This window comes from Passer domesticus, chromosome 3 (genome assembly GCF_036417665.1).
Source record: "Passer domesticus isolate bPasDom1 chromosome 3, bPasDom1.hap1, whole genome shotgun sequence".
NCBI classification, from domain to species: Eukaryota; Metazoa; Chordata; class Aves; order Passeriformes; family Passeridae; genus Passer; species Passer domesticus.
Genome location: NC_087476.1, coordinates 63334433 through 63356916, shown reverse-complemented (window position 1 = coordinate 63356916; position 22484 = coordinate 63334433). Strand labels below are relative to the sequence as shown.

The 22484-nt window shown below is 39.3% G+C and overlaps 2 long non-coding RNA genes across 4 annotated transcripts in view; one reads left to right on the top strand and one right to left on the bottom strand.

The window, feature by feature from the left end:
• LOC135296762 (uncharacterized) overlaps nucleotides 1–1411 on the bottom strand; it is a 30133-nt gene extending 28722 nt beyond the window's left edge. The window contains exon 1 of the long non-coding RNA XR_010358768.1: nucleotides 1189–1411. This is a non-coding gene — a long non-coding RNA (uncharacterized LOC135296762). The remainder of the gene's footprint in view (nucleotides 1–1188) is intronic.
• Nucleotides 1237–15023, top strand: LOC135296761 (uncharacterized). Of its 3 annotated transcripts, none has more exons than XR_010358766.1 (4): nucleotides 1237–1454; nucleotides 9417–9819; nucleotides 11036–11106; nucleotides 12572–15023. It is a non-coding gene; the product is annotated as an uncharacterized LOC135296761 (long non-coding RNA). The 3 variants fall into 3 exon arrangements; XR_010358767.1 differs by having other exon boundaries at nucleotides 1237–2027; nucleotides 12600–15023; XR_010358765.1 differs by having other exon boundaries at nucleotides 1237–2027.
• The last annotated feature ends 7461 nt before the right edge of the window (nucleotides 15024–22484 follow it).

Sequence of the window (22484 nt, the reverse complement as noted above, 5' to 3'; positions counted from 1 at the left end):
TGTTCCGTTACCCCTGTGGAAGAAATGAGGTGAAACTTACAGGTGTGACCTCATGAGTTCCTGCTGAGCATATGAATCAGAACCCCAGCCCAGTGGTGGCATATTTTCCTTGAAAAGAAGTAATTACTTCTCATCCCAGTTCTGCAGTTCTTTAGTAATTAAGTGTCCTCTCACAGGCAAAATGAAAGTGTGAGACAGAAGTTTTAAGAAGGAGACTGGGTTACAGTCTTATGTGTGCATAGGAGCAGACCTAACTGGCTGCTGCTGTGGTCTATTTGGAAATCTCAATCCTGTTACTGCTTTCATTCCTTCAGCAGGTTGAAAATAGAGCTGTTTTGACTTAAAAAGATTCCTCATGTACGTGCTAAAATGTGCATATTACATTTTTTAATGGTGTCTGTAAAGTACCATGGAAATAATTGGTCCTGATGTTTAATTAGGTAGTGTTTGAAAAGCACTTTGAAAATGAAAAATGGAGTAGAAGTGCTAAATATTCTTGCCTAAGGTTGATTAATTACGGACAGTAAATCTTACATTAGCCCATGTGATAAATGTGAGCAAGTAGACTGTATAATCTATTAAATAAACCCAGGCATATACACTTTTTCTTCTGCATATGGACCTGGGGATGATTATCTGGATGTTGGAGAATTGTGTCTCCAACTTTATGTCTCCAACTTAATTGCTTTATAGCTTCTCATCCCCTTTTCCATTCATGTTGAAGACTTTAGCAGAGAATTCAGGGTCTGGCTTTTCAGAGCTAGCAGAGGGGCAATTCAGGGCATGGGAACCCGCTGGGCTTCCTTCAGAAGCTTCCACTTTCAGCTTCACAGGAAGTTGTTAGACAGTGAGGCTACATCTCTATTAGTATATCAAACGTCCATCTCTTTGCTGCTGAAGTCACCTGGCACTGGTTTGCCTGCATCCATACAATTGAACATTTTCACCCTTTGGAAGCAAGGTGGTTGCAGCCAGGTTCTCTAGTGGGGAGAATCCCTGGTCTGTGCTAGCTCGAGAAGTCTTCCTGCAGATTGCTTGGTTGAGTGCAAGTCAGCCCCATGTCAAATCATTCCAGAAATTTAACAGTGGAGATGACTGGAGGCTTAGTGCCAAAGCCGGCCCAGAACTGTTTATTTTTACCAGTAGAGGTGTAGCTTGAGGGGCTGTAGCCTTAGCTAGAGCACTTACCTTTGTTGTGTTCAGGGCACCTCCCACTGATGGCAGAGTATCGGGCGGCTTCCAGCCGGGCTTTGCCCAGTGGGCTGCCTTCGCCAGGATAGCTCAGTGGGCTGAGCACAGCACCCAAGCTCCCAAGTAACTTCCAGCCACAGGCAACCTTAGGCAAGCTCAAGTGATATCAGCTCTTAGTGATTATCAGCTCTTTGTGATTTCAGCTCTTTAGCTTGCTGGTGCCTCAGCAGATGCCGGGACAGAGAGGAGAAGCGCTGTGTGAGGTTCCAAAGAATTCTTTATTGGTGACTGCCACGAAGGTTCTCAGTGACAGCTCTTCTGCTGAACCAGGCAGGAGTAGGGCTTTATATACCTTACAGGGGTTTTGGAAATTGTCCAATAGTAAGGGCCAGGGGAAAGTGACCTTTAGGCTCACAGAGAGATAAGCAGGGTCCAAAAGGCAGAAGAGAGGGGCTGGTAAGGCCCAGCCATCATGACTTGGCATTTCCTAGCTCTGGCTTCTGACCTCCAGGGAGGCCTTGCAGCCCCTGGGCCTGCTACAGAAGAGTACAAAGCTGCTTTCCTACAGATCATGTCACAGTTAGATTGTATCACATGTTCATCTTGCCAGCCTCTCTGAGCTGTGGCTGTTTTGAGGCAGCAATAGTGATATCTGGTCTTAAAGGGCTGATGAAGCCAACCACCCAGCTGCACTTGCATTGCAGAGTAGATGATATATTGCAGGACCACTTGGTGTCTTTGACAGGTTTTAAGTGGGGCTAATGTATAAAGAGCAAATGTTCTTATCACACCTAGACCAAATATGTGAGAGGTCTGTGCTAGTTCTTGTAAATATGGTAAGTGCCTTGAATAAACTGACAATCACTTACCTCAGATAAAAAGTCTGGAGAAACCTGTAGAATGAAAACAGAAAAGGAAGGAGATGAGTCCAGAGACACTGCATGAGTATATGCAGAAAATACAGAGAACATATATGCCTTTTAATTTTTTCCTATATGACAATTTTCTTGTATGCTATAGAACAGTGAACTTTTAAGACTTTAAGAAGAGTAAGTTTTCTACTTGAAATCAGGGATTAGGTCAATTGTTAATATTTGGCACATTGGAGTCAGCATTGAACAACTTGTGAAATTGTTGCTTTAGCAGGGTATTTGAGATATAAGGATAACCAATGACTAGTCATTAATGTGGTTGACTTACAAAAAGAGGCAGGAGGTATGAATCACAAAATCAATTAGTTGGAAAAGACATCCTAGATGATAGAGTCCAACCTATGACCAAACACCACTTTGTCAACTAGACCATGGCACTCAGTGCCACATCCAGTCATTTCTTCAACACCTCAAGTCTTAAACACCTCAAGACTTAAACACCTCAAGGAACAGTGACTCCACCACCTCCCTCAGCAGTCCATTCTCATATTTAATCACTATTTTTTGAAGAAATTCCTCCTAATGTCCAGCTTGAAGATCCCCTGGTGCAGCCTAAGACTATGTCCTCTCATCCTGTTGCTAGTTCCCTGTGAGAAGAGGATAACTCCCACCTGGCTACAGCCATCTTCAGGCAGTTGTAGAGAGTGATAAAGTCTCCCCTGGGCCTCCTTTTCTGCAGGCCAAATCCCTCAGCTCACTCAGATGCTCTTCACAGCACTTGTGTTCCAGACCCTTCCCCAGCTCTGTTGCACTTCTCTGGACTCGCTTCAGCCCCTCATTGTCCTTCTTGAAGTGAGTGGTTCAGAACTATGTGCAGAATTCAAGGTGTGGTTTCACCCGTGCCAAGTACAGGAGAATAAAAACTGAGGTCTGTGATGTAGAGTGTGGTGGGAGAGTTTGACTCATGGCAGTTTGGTCAGAAAAGTACAGAAGCTTTGCTTTTCAAATTTAGGTGACAGATCCTAAAATGTTAAATTATGATCTGTTTGGAAAATATTGTCACATGTCCTGACTACAGATATAAAAAGTTCAGCAAAAGCTCTGGTTCTCTTCACCAGGCTTTAGTGAACAAGCTATAGCATGAAGAGGTAGGGAAGGTCAGATTTAGGCCCTGGGAAGTTGAGGCAAAAAGTAGGGCGTTAGGCATAGACTTTGCAGTCTTCCTAGAATTTCTCTTTCTCCGCATCTATTTGCCTAGCCCAGCCTGCTGGGAGGAGCTCTGCAAGGGGCTTGTGAGCCTGAGTGTGATGCCTGGTCTGCAATACAGGGGAAAGGCTTAGGTTGTGAAGAACAGGATGCTTCTGGAGACAGGGACTGTTGTATTATCACAAGTGTTCTGCTGGAAAGAGGACCTTGCTGCTTCTCCTCTTATCCCCATCCTCTTGCATCACTTTTCCATGCCAAAACATTTCTGTTCATGTTCAGGTAGCATGAACATGACATGACATGTTTTTGACATGAAAATTCATCAAGTAGATTGTACAGAGTTCTTCAAAACATCTCTGAGAAGACTATGAGCTGATTGTGGAGGAGCAGATGAAATGGCAATTCAGCCAGTGGGTGAGAAATTTGAATGCATGGTGTTCATTGAAAGGAGGTAGTGGGAAAAAGAGATATTTGGAAAATACATGCAAGGGTTGACGAAAGAGAATAGAAACTTGGAGGGCAGGCTCTTTTTCACGTTTAAATGTAAAATCCATACAATGTGCATCTCTCCTGTTTCTTGGACTTCTAGAAACTCCTAGAAACTTCAGAAATCTAGTTAACTAAAGGCATGCTATTTAGCACCTTGCTTTTGATTGATCCTTCTCTCAAGAATGTGTGAATGAGATGCTGAGGTGTGAACAGGGATCATGAGATATACATCTATGGTGAACTACACACACCCATTCTATTAGCATAATTCACTTGTGTCAGGTGTTTTGTGCAGAATTCAATTGATTTAATTTATTTCAGCAAGTTTCTCCATTGCAAGAGAAGCTTCAAAACACAAAAGCAAGAGATCTAAAATGTTTTCCTTATTTTTTCATCAGGAATTCTTGATGATATAATATGCAGTGGTATCTGCCTCACAGTGCTATGCCACTTGGTTGCAAACTATCACAAGTGACCTATAAACCAGATTTATTTGACACTAAGTTCAAGCTGAAAACAAGTTCCCAGAACCCTAGAAAAAGCAGTGAAACTCTGTATACTCACTCCAAGGAGGCTTGTACATGCTTTCAAATATGCATACTTTTATGCATAGATATATAATGTATCATTTTCTTGCTGACCATCTGTTTGCTTCCTGTGAGCTCTGAAATGATTCAGTCTCTGTGCCTTTGGGGAAAGCATTGGGCAAGACCTGCATGCAAATGTGAAAGGATGCATTTGGGGATACTCTTAACTCCTGTGTGCTGGGACCTGTCATGCCATGCCTGGCTCCAGCTATCCCGTGAGCCCTCCTGGTTGTGCAGCCAAGATGGCTCTGAGGGAGGGGTGGGACTCCCTAACAGCAAGGATGGGTGTGAATGTAGACAATACAACATCTGACTTAGTTTAGGTTGCCTGCAGGATCTAGTGGGTTCCAGGAACACACAGAAAGCAGGTGACTTTTGGTACCACTTGTCTGACAAAAACATTTATCTATATAATCTATATCTATCTATCTATCTATCTATCTATCTATCTATCTATCTATCTATCTATCTATCTGTGTCATTGTGGGACAATGCAAACAATAAATCAGAAGCATACAAAGAAGAGCTGTAGCCACTTTTATTTAGGTGGTAATAATAATTTTGAAAAATAGAACATCCTTAAAAAGAGAGACACAGAATCCAAACTGTGTAACAATTATCAGAATAGTGCCTACATGTATGTCACTTTGGTGAAATCTGGCTGTCAGAGTTGGAGCTTGATCTAAGGCAGATTTACCTGTCCATGAAGGAAGTTCTGTAACAAGTCCAATATTACATTAACAGTACATCTCTACTTATTCGAAGTTAGTACAGTTGAGAATTTCAGATAGGTCAGAAAAGACCCCACAGCTGGCAGTTACAAAGATTTTAATTTATATTTCCTCAATTCCATGTTCTATGCAATGTTTTCTGTATTCTTCCCAATGCACAATGTAGCTCTCTCAGCCTTTATAAGAGTATATTGCTGTCCCAAAAACCTACACTGCTTATTGTATAATGGGTTTTATTTCTGGCCTAATTTAGGAACTTACAGAAATATTACCCTGACATGGGAGCTGAGGCCTTTTACCTTACACAGATGTTCTGTTCTGCTTTTTTTAACCAACCATGTTAAAATCACAGCTGCTGCAAAAAACTTCCCTACAGTTCTCTGCTCTGCAAAGGGCTGGCGCAGACAGACCACACAGTTTTGTGCAGTCACATGCAGAAGAGAGGCCTGGATTTTTCTTGTCAAGTCAATTCACAGTTGCAGGCAATTGAGATTCGATATTTTGATTAGAGTTTTTTCTTATTTTTCTTCTTCTGAGTCAATGATGAAGGAACCTCTCAGATCCTCCCTTGTATTTTTGTCCCAGTGAAGTAGAGCTTTCTGTGGTATTTTCTTTCCTCCAGAACTATTCATCACTAACACTGTGTTGATAATGTGATGACAGTTGTTGCCAAAACTTTCCTGTTCATCTTAAATCTGTTTCTCTTGGTATGAAAATAAAGATCCGAAGCTCAGCAGAGAGGGAACACTCTGTGGTATGAGAGCTCAAGGTGACTGGCAGGAAGGTAGTTATCCAAGGACAAAACCCAGAGTGGGCGGGCAGCATTTTCCAGATTCCTGAGGGAAAGGGGAGAAGAGAGCTGTGAGGCTAAAAGGGGTGGGAAGGGTGGGATGTGCCTATTGGGGCCGGGGAAGAGAGACCGTGCTCCTCTTTTAAAGGAAAATGAGCAGCCAGCAGAAACGCGAAGCGTCTCACCATGGGGTGAGGGTGGAGAACCCACCAACTGCTGAGACAGTCAATAGGCAGATTATTCATCACACATTGCTAGGCGATTAACTGAGCAAACGTTCTGACAAAACTGATTAGAGCCTTCATCCCGTATGGGGGAACAAAGAGACACCAAGTTATTACACCCAAGCCGAATGCCAGATGATGACTACACGTAGGGGAAACGCAAACTATGGAATGATTTCCCCTCCCCCGCTCCCCCCATACTGGGATGACTCTCCCTCCCTTTGTCACTGGAGTCATCACAAGTTACAGTTTGCAAATACAGCTACCTACAGAACATTTCAAAAGCCATATTGTTGTGATGTAACAGATAAAGGACCCCCTCCCCCCAGTTTGCTTCTCTTAAAATGTTATCTCAGAGTGTTATCATGTCTAGAGTCATCCCTTTTGTAAACTGCATTCTTTCCCAGTATTATCACCACAGCTTACAAATGCAGATACTTAAAATGAGCAAAATACTTGACTTACCCTTATGGTAAGGTTTGGAAGATACTCCCTCAGGCGAGTGTAAACTTTGAGAGTGCTTCCAGTATCAGTGTTTGCTCAATTGCTAGCACTGGAAATGGGGGAAGTGGGTATGGTTTTTTACTGTGTTAGCTAATTAACATATTTTCTAGCCTTGCCACCTCCGGAAACAAGAGAAGTGATATCAACAAAATTCCATCACTTAATTGCGGAGTTCTGAAGACCGGGAAAGTCATGAGAAACAGCCTGACAAGGGAATCTCTTTCCAGACAATTCTGATTTTATTTTTTTTTTTTTTTTTTCTGACAGTCAAAATTTTAATGAGTCATGCAAGTGATCAGACTAAAACTGCCAAATATCTATTATCTCTAAGTGCCTGCTAACAAGTGTCTAAAATGCGGCACTTCTAAAGCCTAGGCACCCAGCTCTGCATTGGTTCAGATGTACCTGTGTAAGCTCACTGTTTCTGAGGCATGAAAAGGCTCCCTGTAAGTTGTCCTGGTAATGTACTGACACTTTTTTAGAGGAAGGCCATTGCCTGTTACGACTCTGAGATGTAAAATTAGACAGCCCAGCCCCCTGGGGAGTGAATAGCAAGATCTGGGCAATGCCATTGGTGTCTCTTCCCTCTGTAAACTCCTGACTCCGAGTGTAAGGACATTACAACTAATTACATCTTTGGACTGTGCTGACATGAATAAACCATTTGAGGTTAACTGTCTTGCTCCTTAATGTCATAAAGCCTTCTTTTAATAGAATTAAAGCTTTATTACATAAAATTGTGTCAAAACATTCTCTTGTGCTGTGTTAGATCACATAAACTGGTCTAAAAATTTGGTTTTCAGGAAGAGTTGGGCTCACTCACTGCAGTAGTGTCCAAGTAATCTTTTATTATAAAAGTGTCTTTTCATGTGTCAGAAAAGTTAATGTCAAATATGCAGTGGCTTTTGAAAAGTAATGTCTTCTAATGTAATAAAAGAAATCTCTGAACATTAGGGAGAACGTTGGGACAGTTAGGACTGTTCTGAGATTGTTAACTAAATTATCATTTGCTACCTCATGGGTATTTTTTAACTTGCATTTACCTTAGCTATGGTTGTCAGTATCATCTCTTTAACATAAGCAAAGAGAAAGGAGACAGCAAGTGAGAAAAAGATCTTTCTATTTAATACTGTGAACTCTAGACAATGAGTTAAAGAATGCTTCACATATTAGAAGCAGATTTGATAGAAATTTTAATAACAAAATCAGAAAAATACAATATACAAGAGAGCACAGTAGTATGTGTACTATAATAATATGTAAATATAAGAGGAACTGGTATGTACATGAACATTTTATGGATCCAGTTGATGTGTTGAGGTGTAGCAGTAAAAAATTATGAAACCTCAGGAGAATTGCAGGTAGCTTACATAATTTATAGCTGATTTACCCCATAGTGGTTAAATACCTTTATCTAGCAAGGTGTTGCATGTATGATAAGTAACTTTCACAGGCAACTTAAATCTCAAAAGATGCTGCTGCCAACAGTTTTGTTTTTTGTTTGTGAGGATTTTTTGTTTAATAGGCAATTTATTCATCATGCAAATGATTCTCACAATTTTGAGACCACACCAATCATTAGATGATCTTTGAAAAGGCAAGCATATACACTTGGATTGCTCTGGCAAGGCAAAGACTTTTTGAAATGAACAAAACAGTATCTCTTTTATGAAACCTTTTATATCCTTGTAAAAGGCAATAAAATATATATAAAACATAGATTATACTGACTACTCTTTACAGTTGCCATTAAGATTTATGGTCCCAGAAGTTAAATATTGACTTTGGCATCACCTTGGTCAATATTTATCTCTCAGATCAATAAATCTCAATATTGACTGGACTGCAACTGAAGTCACCATGCTTCCCAGTGTTACCTCTGAATGATTTCTATCCAAATATTTTCCAAATTTTTGGATATTTTCTATCCAAATATTTCTGTATATATTATATTTTCCTGTGTTCTTATTTGGTGGGGTTGGAGGATGTTTTTGAATGAGGAATGTTTTCCTCTGCATAAAGCATCGTTATTCCCATCATCTTACTTAATTCCTTTCCTTATTTCTTTGGAAGTTCTACTGTAACTGCATAAACCATCCAAGCATGAAAAGATTTTTCCAAGTGCCTAGCTAAATGCATAACTTCTGAGAGGCTGGATCATTTTCATTATGATGTTACATACTGGAAGTTATAATCATCATAATCATCCTAATCAGTATTAGTGCTTTCTGCTATTATCCTTAAATTCCTATATTAACGTGTGCTTTCCTGCTTCTCAATGTTTTCTTTCAACTATTAGAGTTACGACATAACTGAAAATTATAGTTTATTTAAAATTTAATTATTTAGTCCCACTTGGCAAGTTTTTATTATCTTATTTTCCCAACACAATTCAGTTCATGAAGAAGTTGGTGACATGATCACAACTAGCTTTTCATACATATAATTTTCCTAATATTAGTGGATTTTTTTGTTAACAGACCCTTGAGGCTAATTGAACAAAGCTCCTTTACTGAGTCCAATTAGAAGTGAAGTTCTTAGTGAACTCCTCTGAATTGGTACATAGATGCTTGCTAAGGTAAAAATGGGTTTCAGGCTTACAACCCTTGTTGTATTATCCTAACCTGAGCCTTTCAAATGTTCCAGTATTTTTTTACATGAAAGACATGTGTGTTTTTTTCCTGAGTTATATTCTCACCGATTGAATTCTACAAGCATGTTTGGTGGAAACAGGGACTTTTTCCCCTATTTCTTTCTGTTCTGTTTCACAATGTCTAAAAAGCCATCTTTCTTTTGTTCCCCTGTGTGAATTCTGCCTGCAGTGACTGCTCTGAAATCTCATCTGAGGAACAGAACCAGCCCAAGCACCCTGTGAACCACAGCATCGTGCACCTACCCTGCCTTTGATCCAGTGTTACCCTTTTTCTACAGCACAGCTCCAAGCACAGTGATAGCTCAGTTAAGCAATAGTAATATAAATGTTCATTGCATCCATGTCAATTCCAGGAGTAGGCATTCGAATACAAGAGGATACTAATATTTTTCACATATAATTCAAATGCTTGAGACTTTAAAATGTCTATATGACCTGTGCTCACACTTGAACAAAGGCAGAGTAGGAGTTTCTATAATTTCCAAGTTTTATTCCTGCAACTGAAAAAAGCTACAGGAATGCTGAAGTTAAATAACTGAATCAAGAATACTAACTTGCTGCCAAATAATCAGGTAACCTTTCTTTTGTTGCTGTTGTGTTCCCATGTGAGGGTTGTACCCTACAAAATAAAATAGTTCTCTTCTACTGAGAGTGTCATGGAAAATTTACCAAAGAGAAACAAAGGCTTTTCTTCCACTTCCGCCTTCTGATATAAACAGCTGCACTGCTGCATGTGATAAATTATTGGAATGGATAAAAATCTTCCTTTCCTTCTGTTTTCTTTAAAATGAGATCAGAGTAGTCAGCCTCTCTCCTATCTGAGAAAGAGAGTGAAAATGGCTTCTGATGACCTTCTACATTATTTGGGTAGCTCAGCTAATTAGGGACACAGCAGAACTCCCTTGTGACTTGCCCTACCATGATCTTTCCCAACTGACACAGTTCAACCTCTGACTGCACCAGCAAAAAGCAGCTTTAGTATGCTCCTTGTAATCAAGACAAGAAATAAGTTTTCCTTTACTTGGATGGAAAGCAAAGTGGCGGGAGGGGAGAAAAAAGTAATTCAGCAGTACATTTGTGAATGCAAAATGAAACTGAGCAAGAGTTTGAAGCTGAAATACAAATAATTTTATGGTCTACTCCTTATCGCTTATTAAGATCCTAAACTTCTGCCATTAGCAAAACTGAATCATGTTCTATTCTTCTTGCCTTCAACTCCAGTAGCTATGATGTGCACCTACCAGCCTGTTGCACTCAAGCCCAGTGGGAACCTGTGTTTCCCTGGCTGTGAACAGACCATCCCTGAAGCTACTGGACTGCCAGGGATCACAAGAAGTGCTCCAGAAATGCTTTAAAACATCAAGGCCAAGCAAATGATTAATAACAGTTTATTTGCTCTGTTTGGTATTATCAACATCAGAACTATTGCTATTAGAGATATTGACAATATTTTAGGAAGAGGAGGTAAATTTGGTATGAATATCCTGTACAGTAAATAATTTGAAAGCTGTTTAGAGGCAACAGTTAACATCAGTGAAGAGTTCTTCAGAGTCATGCCACAATTCCAAACAGGGTGGTAGAGTAGCATTCCCTAGATGCTGGACTGGTAACCTGGCTAGCAGCATACCTGGCTTCTCAGACTGCTAAGAAAACAAGACCAAAAATGCTGGTGACTTTGCACTGCCACCTAAACCAGATTACTCATCTTTCTCTCAAACTGAAGCTGATGTTTGCTGATGAGGACAAGAATGCTAATGTGGAGCAGTGACAGATGCTTTTATCTTCCAGGGCTGCTCACAAGGTTAAAACACCTCATTTGATGTGGCCTCTGTTTCCTCACCTAACTGCAGCAGAGCTGGGTGAGTGAAGAGGATGGCTAGACTCTTGGGAAATTGTAAGGAGAATTTATCTACCATTTGTTTGCGCAAGTTGGATTTCTTCTTCCTCAACAATAAGAAGGAAATTCCTTCTATAGTTCCTACAAATCAGATTTACAGCCACTTAAAGGCATCTGGGCACATGTGCTATGCTTCAAAGTCCTGATGTTAAGAAAGACCTACCAAACACTGTGATGCTCTGTATGTCAGATAAGGGTATGAGAGACTGATCTGAGAACAAATTAGAGCAATCAAATATGTTTACTTTGGATAAACAGCAGCTAGTGGGTTGGGAATGCATAGCATAAAACTGACAAGTTTGAGAAGGCTGTAAACAGCAAAGACAGCAACATAATTCTGAAGGTTCCAGTAGATTCAGCTAAAGAGTAAGGGCTTGTTTACACCAAGAAATTCACTGTTATAATTATGCAGCATAATTATACAGCATAATTGTAATTATCCTGGAATTATTCTGAAGGAAGAGTGTCCACATGGGGAGTTATGCTGATATAAAGATACTACTGAATTTCCCTGTGTAGACAAGCCTCAGCAAAAGAAAAGATTGTTTTTGTGTAAAGTCTGTGTGCTATTGTTACTAGTACTACGGTGCCATACAAAACAGAGAATGTAAATTGTAGTCATAGCTTTTGATATAATCTCTCTAGTTCAAGCCTTGTCCCCAGAGAGAGACCCCCTACCAGCACTGGCTTGTGTGGCCCATATTCCCATTTCATATGAAGAGTCCTTGCACTTTTCAGTCCCCTGATTCATCTGAGCCTGTGTCCTGCTCTGCAGTCTAGCTCAGCTAAACAGCTTACATGACAATAGCTCACTCTCTGCCCCTATGGCACTGTCATCCACAGCTGTAAGGCACCTATCACAAACAAGATTTACTCCAGTCTGTTGCTGGTGTGTCAGTATCTAATAGGGTTTTTTTCTTACTTCTCCAGATTTCAGTTAACAAGCTTTGAGCTTCCTCTGGGAAACAATATCATATGCTTAGGCCTGTCTCTGCAAAATGCTGTTCTGCATTAATGATACCAGAAGAGACAAAGTGATACATTCTCCTCAGTTATGGATGCTCATATACAACCATATCTATAACCATGTCCATTTTTTTGTTATCTATCATTTCATTGGACTAGAAAACCAAGTTAAAAATGTCTGCTCTCAGCAAACAAAGTCCATCCCTTCCATGAACCTATGCAGGAGATGGTGCCGCTCCTTGAGGTGGAATAATAAAACTTCAGGATAATCGAAATGTCCTTCTTACAGTGTATGTGCAAGTAAATTTATTCCTATGGTTTGTTTAAGATTTTAAACTGAGCAATCCAGAGGAGTTTAAATATTTGATGGAAGGTTCAGAAAGCAAACAATATGTCAAGAAATCACTCTGATAATTAGTTTGAGTAATAACATCGTTACTCTTGCCTTGTCTATTCAACAGGAAGACTGAAATAATCTTCATTTTACAGATGAGAGAGGAAGTGGCCTACCCATACCACCACTCAGCTGGGAGAAGCAAACTGGTGTGCAATATCTGTCCAACAGGCCATACACCAAGGACAACTTCATTATGAGATGTATTTGAAATATTTTAAGAAGCTGTGTGGTTGCAGGAGGAAAAGCCACTTTCCTACTGAAAGAGGAGGCTGGGAGGTTTCATTGAAATAGAGAACTTTAAAGTGCGGCTGACTGTGACTGATGGATGAGATGGATTGTAGCAGAACTGTGTTTTTCTATGGCTAATCCTTTTGCTGCTCTTTGTTAATACCTAGAGTTTTGTAAACCTGAGTGTTCTGCTTGCACATTGCTTGTTCCATGCCCCTTTATTAAAAATGACACCCTTCTCTTACTCGTTTTTGTCTATTCAAAATGAAGAGTTACTTTTTTGTCTTCAGCTTGTCACTGTGATTCCTCTTTTCTTTTTCAATTGTACCAATTTTAAACTAAGAAAGTGCAGCAAAAATAACTTATCTGCCTGTAAACTCTTCCATACCACAAAAGTCATGTCCAAACTATAACTTTAAAATGGAAAAATGACCTTGATATGCCTTTCTGTTTCCCCGTTTCCCTTTCCTATTTTACAATACCTTTTTATTTAATTTCTACATTACATTCTTCCTCTGCCAATTTGTGGACTTAAAGTTAGATTCACAAAATGACTTAGGCATCGTCTGGAAGGCACTGTGACCTCACTGTCATGCTTGGTACAGCTCAGGTTGTGCCTTCATGCCATGAATGACCTGGCTCCTATAGACCTGGCTGTGGGCAGGGGTCAAACGGGCTAAAGGTCTGACCTGTTACATATAGCTCTGAGGAAAAGCTTATGGGAGTGCTACACTCCCTGCTGCACCTTTGGAGAAAGTGGTGCTTAGCTCTTCCAAATGGGTTTGCTGGGAGCTGTGTGTCCAAACTGATAGCGTGGGACAGGTTTTGTCCCATTTTTGTCTAATGCTCCAGTGAGTACAATACTTCCCTAGGATACAGGCTGTCCAGGTTTCTCTTTGTTTCTTCCTTAAGAAGACTGGAGTCAATATTTTTCCCCTCTCACAATACTGTCATCAGCACCAGGAACTTGCAGGAGACTTCCTCTGATGAGGCTTATAGCCTTATTGCTCCCCTCCTGAGACAATTCCTTCATCACCTAGGTATTAGGGACCAGTTTAGATACCTCTGTAAAGCATGTCTCCAGGATGAAGCATCTCCTAGGTTAAGCAGAAGCTGAGTGAGATTTAAAATTAGCTTTGGAGAGTTAGATGGTTTTACAGATTTATCCTTTTCTTTCTTTAAAATTGTTCACTTTATCCTCAATTCTAGCTTCATCACTATTGTGTGGGTTCACCAATTACTAGTCCATGGTGCAGAATTCTTCTTTTTTCGAGCCATTATTTCATTCACAATCACACTGGCTTTTAAAGACACCATGGCTTTGTCATTATGCAGTGTTAAAGTCAATGTTGATTAATTCAACCTAGCATACACTTTCCAGGATTTCACAAAGAAAATGACAGTGGGTCTTTAAACAGGGTAGGCAGTTTGAACTATAAACTCTAAGCTGTGAAGCTTAACTAGCTCACCACCTTTTATGTTGCTGCCTTCTATACACCCAGAAAAAGGGAGACTATCAACCATCACAGTCTAGCAATGCACCTGGTGCAGGCCGAACTGAAGATTTCTTTTAAATTTTCTCCCTTTAAAGACAAGGTTAAATTGTCTTTTCCACACACACCCACATACACACCCCCTTATCCAAAAATGACACTAGTTTTCTCTTTGGAACATATCAGATGCACGGCTTTAGGTGGAATGAAAACATTTTGGAACACTGTGTTAAATTTGCCTTTCCAGTACTGTGTATTGGAAATAGTGTCCTCTCTGCCAGAACACTATGGCACTATGGTATAAATAAAAGATTGTAAATTATTGCTGCCTAATGTTATTAGCAATAGATTTTGCCATGGGGAAGAAGTTGTCGAGTCAAATCTCCTGTCCTAATTGTTAATTATTGTTGTTCTTGTCTAAAATAAATTCTGTTATGAGACCAGGCAGCTTTATTCAGTTAAAATGTTCCAGGACAATTCAACACCAATCACATTTAAAAATAAACATTCAATAAGACAATGAAGAACTATACAGTAGCATATTTAGTGCATGTTTTTCCTCTTGATCTCCAAACAGTGTTTTCTTGCATTCCCTGTCTTTTAAATACAAATATTGTGTTGATGGAAGCTGTTCATTTGAGTGTCCTAGGGAATGAACTCTGCTTCTGTAGATGAGTTAGTAATGCATGCTTTCTGCACATGAACAAATCATTGTTTATAAAGCCCTGCAAAAGCAATCTGGTATTCATTTGGTAAGAAAGCTTAGTTGCAAACTGGTTGTAATCCTGACTTTAATAAAATAAGATGTAAGTTTAAGTAACAGTGATCTCTTCCCCTCATAGGGAACTTTTCTCCATTTCTGGAAAAGTCTGAAATTTGTCTTGGTATGAAATTTTACTCACAAGCCCCAAGTGTGCATCCACTTGATGAAAGCCTTTTAGGAAGAAAGTCTTTCTCTTTAAGGCTAGGTCCCACTCGTACCAACATATCAGTGTGTTTTGACAAAATCATAGCTCTCTACACTAGTATTAGTAAAAATCAAAGGTCACACATACAAATTTGCTATGGTAGCGTAACAACTTGTCAGGTGTCAATTTAATTGTGCTAACTGTGCTAGAAGTTAGGCACATGCTCTGAGTCTGCTCATCTGTGAAGTAATAAATTCCTTAGCTCCTTACTTTGAGCTGGCCATGCATACAGCTGCTCAGCTGGTGGGAGGTAACTTGTGCAGACATAACTCTATTGTGTATCTGTGCTTCAATTATAATTTTTTAGATTTTTTTTTAGGATTACTGGTATCGGTAAGAGGTACATCCAGTGGCTGGAGGTTATGTAGGCTTTTACAGGCCTGCATGGACCCAAAAATTGAAGCCACCAAGATACTTGCTCACCCTCAGCTATCAAACAGGAATCCTTTCAGACCTCAAGTGTCTGAACAAGACTCAAGCCTCTGTGGTTGGCATCATGACTTTACTTGGTCGGTATAGTAGAATAGTAGAGAAATCAGCCCATTCTGGCACTGACACTGTCTAAACATAATTTTTGCTTTATTCTCAGCAAATTTGATTGCTGTAATGCCACTGATCTCCTCAAGCATGAAGAATCTATCGTTTTTGATCCACATCATTAGCTATTTTGCTGTAGATCATGATGAAACATGTTGACATACATGGAACATATGGCAAATTCCACATTTGAAGCACCTTTTATGAAGAATATCTGTCTGAATTGTGTTTAATATCTGTCCTTTTATTCCCCTCAACATCAGCTTAAATCCACATGACTCCAATTAATTCCTATTTATCTCAAACAGTTTATTGGCAGGAATCTGTTCTCAGTATTGCCAAAATACATAAAACTGTTACAAGTCCCTTGATTTTTCATGGTTTTCTTTACAATTCAAATTTCAGATGAATACCTTAACATTACAATGAGATGAAAAGAAGTGAAAATTACCTTTCAACTCAGAAAAACAAAACAAACCAGAGCTTGGATCTAATTAACCTTAGGAAAAAAAAGAAATCACTGAGAATGAAAATATCTCCAACTCAAAGAGGCCAAAACAAAACCCTCTGAAGTCCTAAACAAAACTCTTGAAATAGGATTTAACTGGTACATCAGTGTTGCTCAGGCTGATGTTGATGCTCTGTATGGGGATTAATTTTACCCTCATAAAGGAGGCTTCCTGCCAAATACATGCAGTCTGTTTTATTTATGACTTAAGTCCAGAAAATCCTGGAAATTCTCCTCTTGCACCCCTGTATTTCAAAGAATTAAGTTATGGCAAACTTTGAAGGGAGTATTTCCTCATGCCTGGATATTTACTGACATTTTAAGTTCCAAAATTTATGTAGGGCAAAGATTTCTGGGGCTCCGTGTTTTTTCTTCACTGTCACTACAGCAAAATTTTCAGATTTAAATAAAGTTGGTGCAAAGTTGGATAGATATTACAGTCAGCTCACCCCAAGGGGGCTAATAAGCAAGACAATATGAGCAAGCCTCCAGAGAAGAGTAGATGGCTTTACCTTTTACCCCAGAGATGTACTCTGATGGTTTGCATACGAATAGAGAATTAGAATTAGGAACAGGATTTTTCACATCTCCTTCTGGCACCCCGAGCATTGATTCCATCTCAGTTTTAACACAGGTAGAATCTGTTCCAACTGTGAGAAGAACTTTCATTTGTAGGTATTTTAATTTTGCTTCTCTGGTAACTGAATTACTTTGGGCAATGAGAGAATAAAAACAAGGGTAACAAATCAGCTTCTTTGGACATTTGAAACAGCATTATTAGCTCCCCATCCTCTGCAAAAGCACGGACAAAATACTGTATAGGTGATATTGGGGTACATAAAAAGGAGGACCAAGGTCTTTCCCTGCAGCCCAGGCTGTTTCACAGATGAGATCCAGTGCTGCACAGATCTGTGGTTTCTGTTGGCAAAATCTTTGTGGAAGGTACCAGAGGGGTATGTCATGGAGATCTTGCAGACCAAGACCCTCAAGCTGTAACCCCTTGCTGAAAACGATAGCAGCTTCATTAGCTTCAGTACCACTTTTATGTGTGTGAATACTTTGCCACTGGATGAGTGGCTTTCTTCACTGTATTTCTCAGCATCACTACAAGCTGTCAGAAATTGAAGCTTCCCTGCAGATATAAGCTGAGACACAGATTATGGCTCAAAAATAAAGAAACGGGCGGGCATAGTGTAAGAGCAGTTTACAGCACTTCTGACTGTCATTATTTCTGCTGCTGTTTCTGCTTTGCACCATGCCTTCAAAACCACATGCTTCAGTGCTGGAATCCTCAGTACTTCTGTAAAAGTATTGGAAGAGTAGGATGAGATAATAATATTCCATTTTGATTTGGGATTGCTAAAAGCTTAATGGACAGCAGGGAATAACTGCAAATCAGGACTGTTCTATATAATAATTCCAGATGAAAGTGTCAAGTTCAGCATCTATCAAGAGTAACATAAAACATACCAGAAAGAGTATAATTTTTCTAGATATTCTGCTAAGCCTGATGATATCTTATTTTAAAAACATGATGTATTATTGAAAGTGGGACAACTTTAGTATCAAAAGCAACAAAACTATGTCTGAATATTAGTTGCAATAGTGGGTTTGCCTGGCCTGGGTATAAGATCTTGCTCACCTCATGGAAGCTGCATGGCAAACCTGTTGCATTGATCAGGAAGAAGGATTTTTTAATTGTTTTTTTTTCCAAGCTGAAGTTAAAGGCAGGGAAATTCAAGTTAAAGAAGAGAGTACTGTCTGTGCCTTGACAGGAAGAGCACTGCATGTGCTGTTCTCGAGGTAAAATCACATGAGATTGAGCTGCTCTAAAAATTCACAATCCATCAGAAAGATCCTTCAAAAAGGCTCTGCTACTCAAGTCACTCATCCCCTTCTTTCAAATAATCTCTGTTGGAATTGGGAGATCCCATCTCTTCCACTCCCAGACTTGGCTCTGACACTCACTAGACCCTCTTTTGAGACAACGCAATTTATTAATGAAGAAGAAAAAAAGGGGTTTTGTATTATTTGTTTTTGCCATGTTATAGAGCTGCTTTACATAGGAGTCTGACAAACACCAGAGCTGGTGCTGGAGTGGAAATGTGTGGATGAAGTGAATGGATAAATGGAAGATGTATATCTGAAGGGAGGGTGTCAAGAGGATGGAGTCAGGCTTTTATCGGCGGTGCTGAGCAGTAAGATGTGAAGAAATAGGCAGAAACAGAGGGAGCTCCACCTGAACATGAGGAAAAACTTTATTGTGTGGGTGACCAAGCACTGGAACAGATTGGCCCAAGAGGTTGTGGAGTCTCCTTCACTGCAGATATTCAGGAGCCATCTGGATGCAATCCTGTGCCCATTGGACATCCAATCCATGTGTTCTAGGATGCCTCTGTCTGAGCAAGGAGGTTGGACCTCCAGTACTACCTTGCATCCTGACTCATTCCACAATTGTCTGGTTCTGTGAAGTAGCTGGACCTTCCCCTTTTAGCCACAAGGACCTGTTAGATTTTCTTATTAATTTTTTATGGCTTAATCCTTTCTAGCAAATGGACGTACTTAGAGAAATTAATAAACTAATTTAATTTGCACATATGTTTAGTGAAACTGATTTTGGAGAGAGGTGCTCTGTTTTATTTTCAAGATCCAATTGGATCTCTGCTACAGTGTCTTTCTACTGAATTTTACCAAAATGAGGGATTCAGTAATAACATCACGTGTTTTACATAATTACCATTTATATTTTCTAAAGTGGGCTTTGAGGAGAAAAAAATAACTGTATGAAAACTGTTCTAGTGGGGAAAATATACAAACACGCTCCAAGTCAGCAAAAAATGCCTGCAAACTTTCAATGAAGTGTTATTCTGCAGGGACATCTACAATTTTATAGGATGCAATTTCACAGTTCAAGCTTGGTTTGCCATGTGTGGAGAGCAGGCTGATTGCATCAGGTGGTGGATCATTGTTAACTCATTGCTACAGAGGACATAAATGGCCTTTCCCCACAAGTCACTAATAGTGACATGGTAAAGTGGTTTGGCCAGGCTGTTATTGGTGAAGGGAAAATTCTCTAAGCTGAAATACGAAATGAGTAGAATGAAAAACATGGATTTTTTTCTTTTCTAATTAAGATCTTAGGATATTTGTAACAATGACATGCTTTACAGTTTAAGAACAACTACTCTCTTCTGTCCTCTCTAGACTTTGCAACCTCACTACTCAAAATACTCCACAGTTTCCCTTCAAAGTGCTTTAAAAAGTCCTTCTTCCCTCCCATCCTAAATATCCATTGGTGGGCCACTGGTAAACTTTGACTTTTTAGCTAACTGCCAGTTTCAGTAATTCCTGGGTCCTGAAACTTGGTGGGGTCTTAATTTTATTCCGTATTTGCACAATAACTTGCACCTATTTTTATACATAAATATGATGAGCCAGACTAATGCAAATAATAAATTACGTATAATAGTAAGCCAGCTGTACTGGCCTGAAAGTTTATATCTGTATTATTCAAATACAGATATTGACATATAGACCTAGTGTAATGAATCATCACATTTTGACAAACTGCATAGAATAAGATATAGCAGCTGATCCTTAGGAGATTAATATAATGTGCTGAAATAAGTCATTCCACTAACCTTCTACCTGACAGGAATTAATGGAAGGCAGATACCAGAGAAGATTGTTTGTCAAAACCAATATGGAGGCCAGCATTTACGTTTATCGTGGAAGCAGGATGCTACAATTTTTAGAAGAATTTCTGAACTTGCTTGGAGTGATGTTTCTTTATGTTAATGTTATTGGCTTTCTTACCTACCTCTGCTCTCCATTTTCCTCTTTGTATCCCAGCAACATTTCCAGTGTATGCATATTTCACACAGTATTGTAAATGTAACCCAAACCTGCAAGTTGTTTTCAACATAGTGTTCAAAACTTCTGAACCTTGTTTTCATGAACCCCTGCTGTTCAACTTGGCATGGGCTTGCAGCGAGATGTGATCTCAGTGATTCCCTGTGTCCAGGTAAAATAGTGATGTTGCAGTAGCACTCCCTTAAACCATGGAAACAGAAATAGGTAACTGCTGTCCCTGCACTGGATCATGGACCATCAGAATGATGATAAAACAAAGTGATGCTACTTGGCTGATACAGTAAATATTACAATATTACAGGCAGGGAGCCAGACCATTCGTAAAAGTGTCATGGGATGAATAAAAGAGCAGATGACAGCGCATAGTTGTGGAGGCCAGAGAACCACACAAACCTGAGACAATAGTAATAACAATAGGAATTATTAATAATATTCTTCTTAGCATATTGACCAAGCTAAACCACAGCATCACAAAAGCCCAGATAGCCAAGCCTGATGAAGTGTTCAAAGAGATTTCAGAGTTATTGCAAAGCATGGAATTCCAGTTGTGTTCTGGAAGTGCTCTAATTTAGAAATAATAGTGGGACATTGTGGGACATAACCTATTACAGTTTTCAACAAGCATGTAGCTACCCACTTGTCAGTCTTTCTGTCAACAAATTACTGATGAGAAAAAATGGAAGCTGAGGACATGTCTGCATGTGACAACCCAATTTAATGTTGCAGGTATCAAGGCAGAGCATAAGAATAGCCACAGTGGGTTGAACCAAAGAACCACCTAAGATGCTATCTAAAGATGCCCAAAAATGGATAACACTTTTGGATAAATGATGGACAATACTGTAATTAATGAAATCATAGTTAAAGTAGTAGTTAATGAATTTCTAGCAATCTGCAGTTCATGTATTTCCCTAATCATGGAAACTTTGTCTGTTCTTAATAGGTATTGATGTCCTGTCTTTTTATTACTCTATTAAATACTTTTGGGAAACCATTTTGGCATCCATGATGTGCTGTGTCAGTAAGTGATTTAACTGTACTTTCAGAGAAGAATATCTCATTTCATTAATTTTCAACATACCGCCACAGCTTATCATTTGATGTTCCCTAATTCTAAACAGACATATCTGTTGTAGTTTTATCACCTCCAGTTGTATCTTTGCTGTGTGCTTTTAATTATGCTGTAGCTTGATTAACCAACTTCACTGCAAAGGTTGTCAGCATCATATTTTTCATGGTATTGGTAACAGAGTAGACTCCAGATATATACATCATATACCGGGATGCATATTAATTGTCATCAGACACTATCAACAGGATGGCATTCCACTGATTAGTGAGCAGCAGAGGACAAAGAAAAACTGTAAAAACCCAGTGTTTTAAGGTGGTCTGGAAAGCTGTTTACATTTCTGCACTACAGAAACATCATGGAAGTAGGAAATGCATGCAATTAGTGTCATAACTAAGAACTGAAGCTGAACCCCATTCCAAACTAATTGTATACATTTCCCACTTCCGTGATACGGGCATTCAATTAATTCAAGCTGTCCTAAGCTTCACAAAGGATCTAACAATATTTGTGTAGCTTAATTTACTGGATAGATTTTCAGACAATTGTGTACTTTTAGTGGTACTGCCAGATATTAATGCAGGTAGTTGAACTGGGATTTCATGGAATTAATTTTTTTTTGTGTTGTTTATATGGCTTGTTTTATACTAGCAAGAGCTCTTGAATTGAGGGAAAATCAAAATACAAACAGTTCCTAGTCACACTTTTATGCTATTGATTTTATAGACTTCTGTCACATCCTTCCTTGGGAATCCTTTTTTCAAGCTGAAAAACCACAGTCTGATTATCTGTTCTGTGTACAAAAACTGTTCCAAATGTTTGATGTCCCATATTTCTCTTCCCTGAAATTTTCCAGTTCTTGTATTTGGAGAGGGGTCCCAAATAGCATTCAAGCTATTTATCACCATGTGTTTATACATAATAATGGAATAAGGATGGCTTGCACTTTGCTCTTGCTGTCCTTTTAGTAGATCCAAAAGGTAATGTACTTTTACAAGTCTTCCTGATTAGCAAATTGACACTTTCCCCTTGCCATTATTTGACTAGCTGTAACTAAGATCGTAGGTATCAATGATTTATGTAGAACCTCGAACAGAATTGATCACAATTTCATGTTTCCCACGAGCAGCCTCTAGGATTTTGGTGGCATTATGCAAGTGGTAAGAGCTTCTGAATCACATCTTGTTTTAAATGACAATTGCTTTGTCAGAAGTACTAACTATATGAAATACAAAATATATCTTGCTATTTGCTCAATTCCCACAGTTATATTCTACAAAAGAAAAACTAGATTAATATAT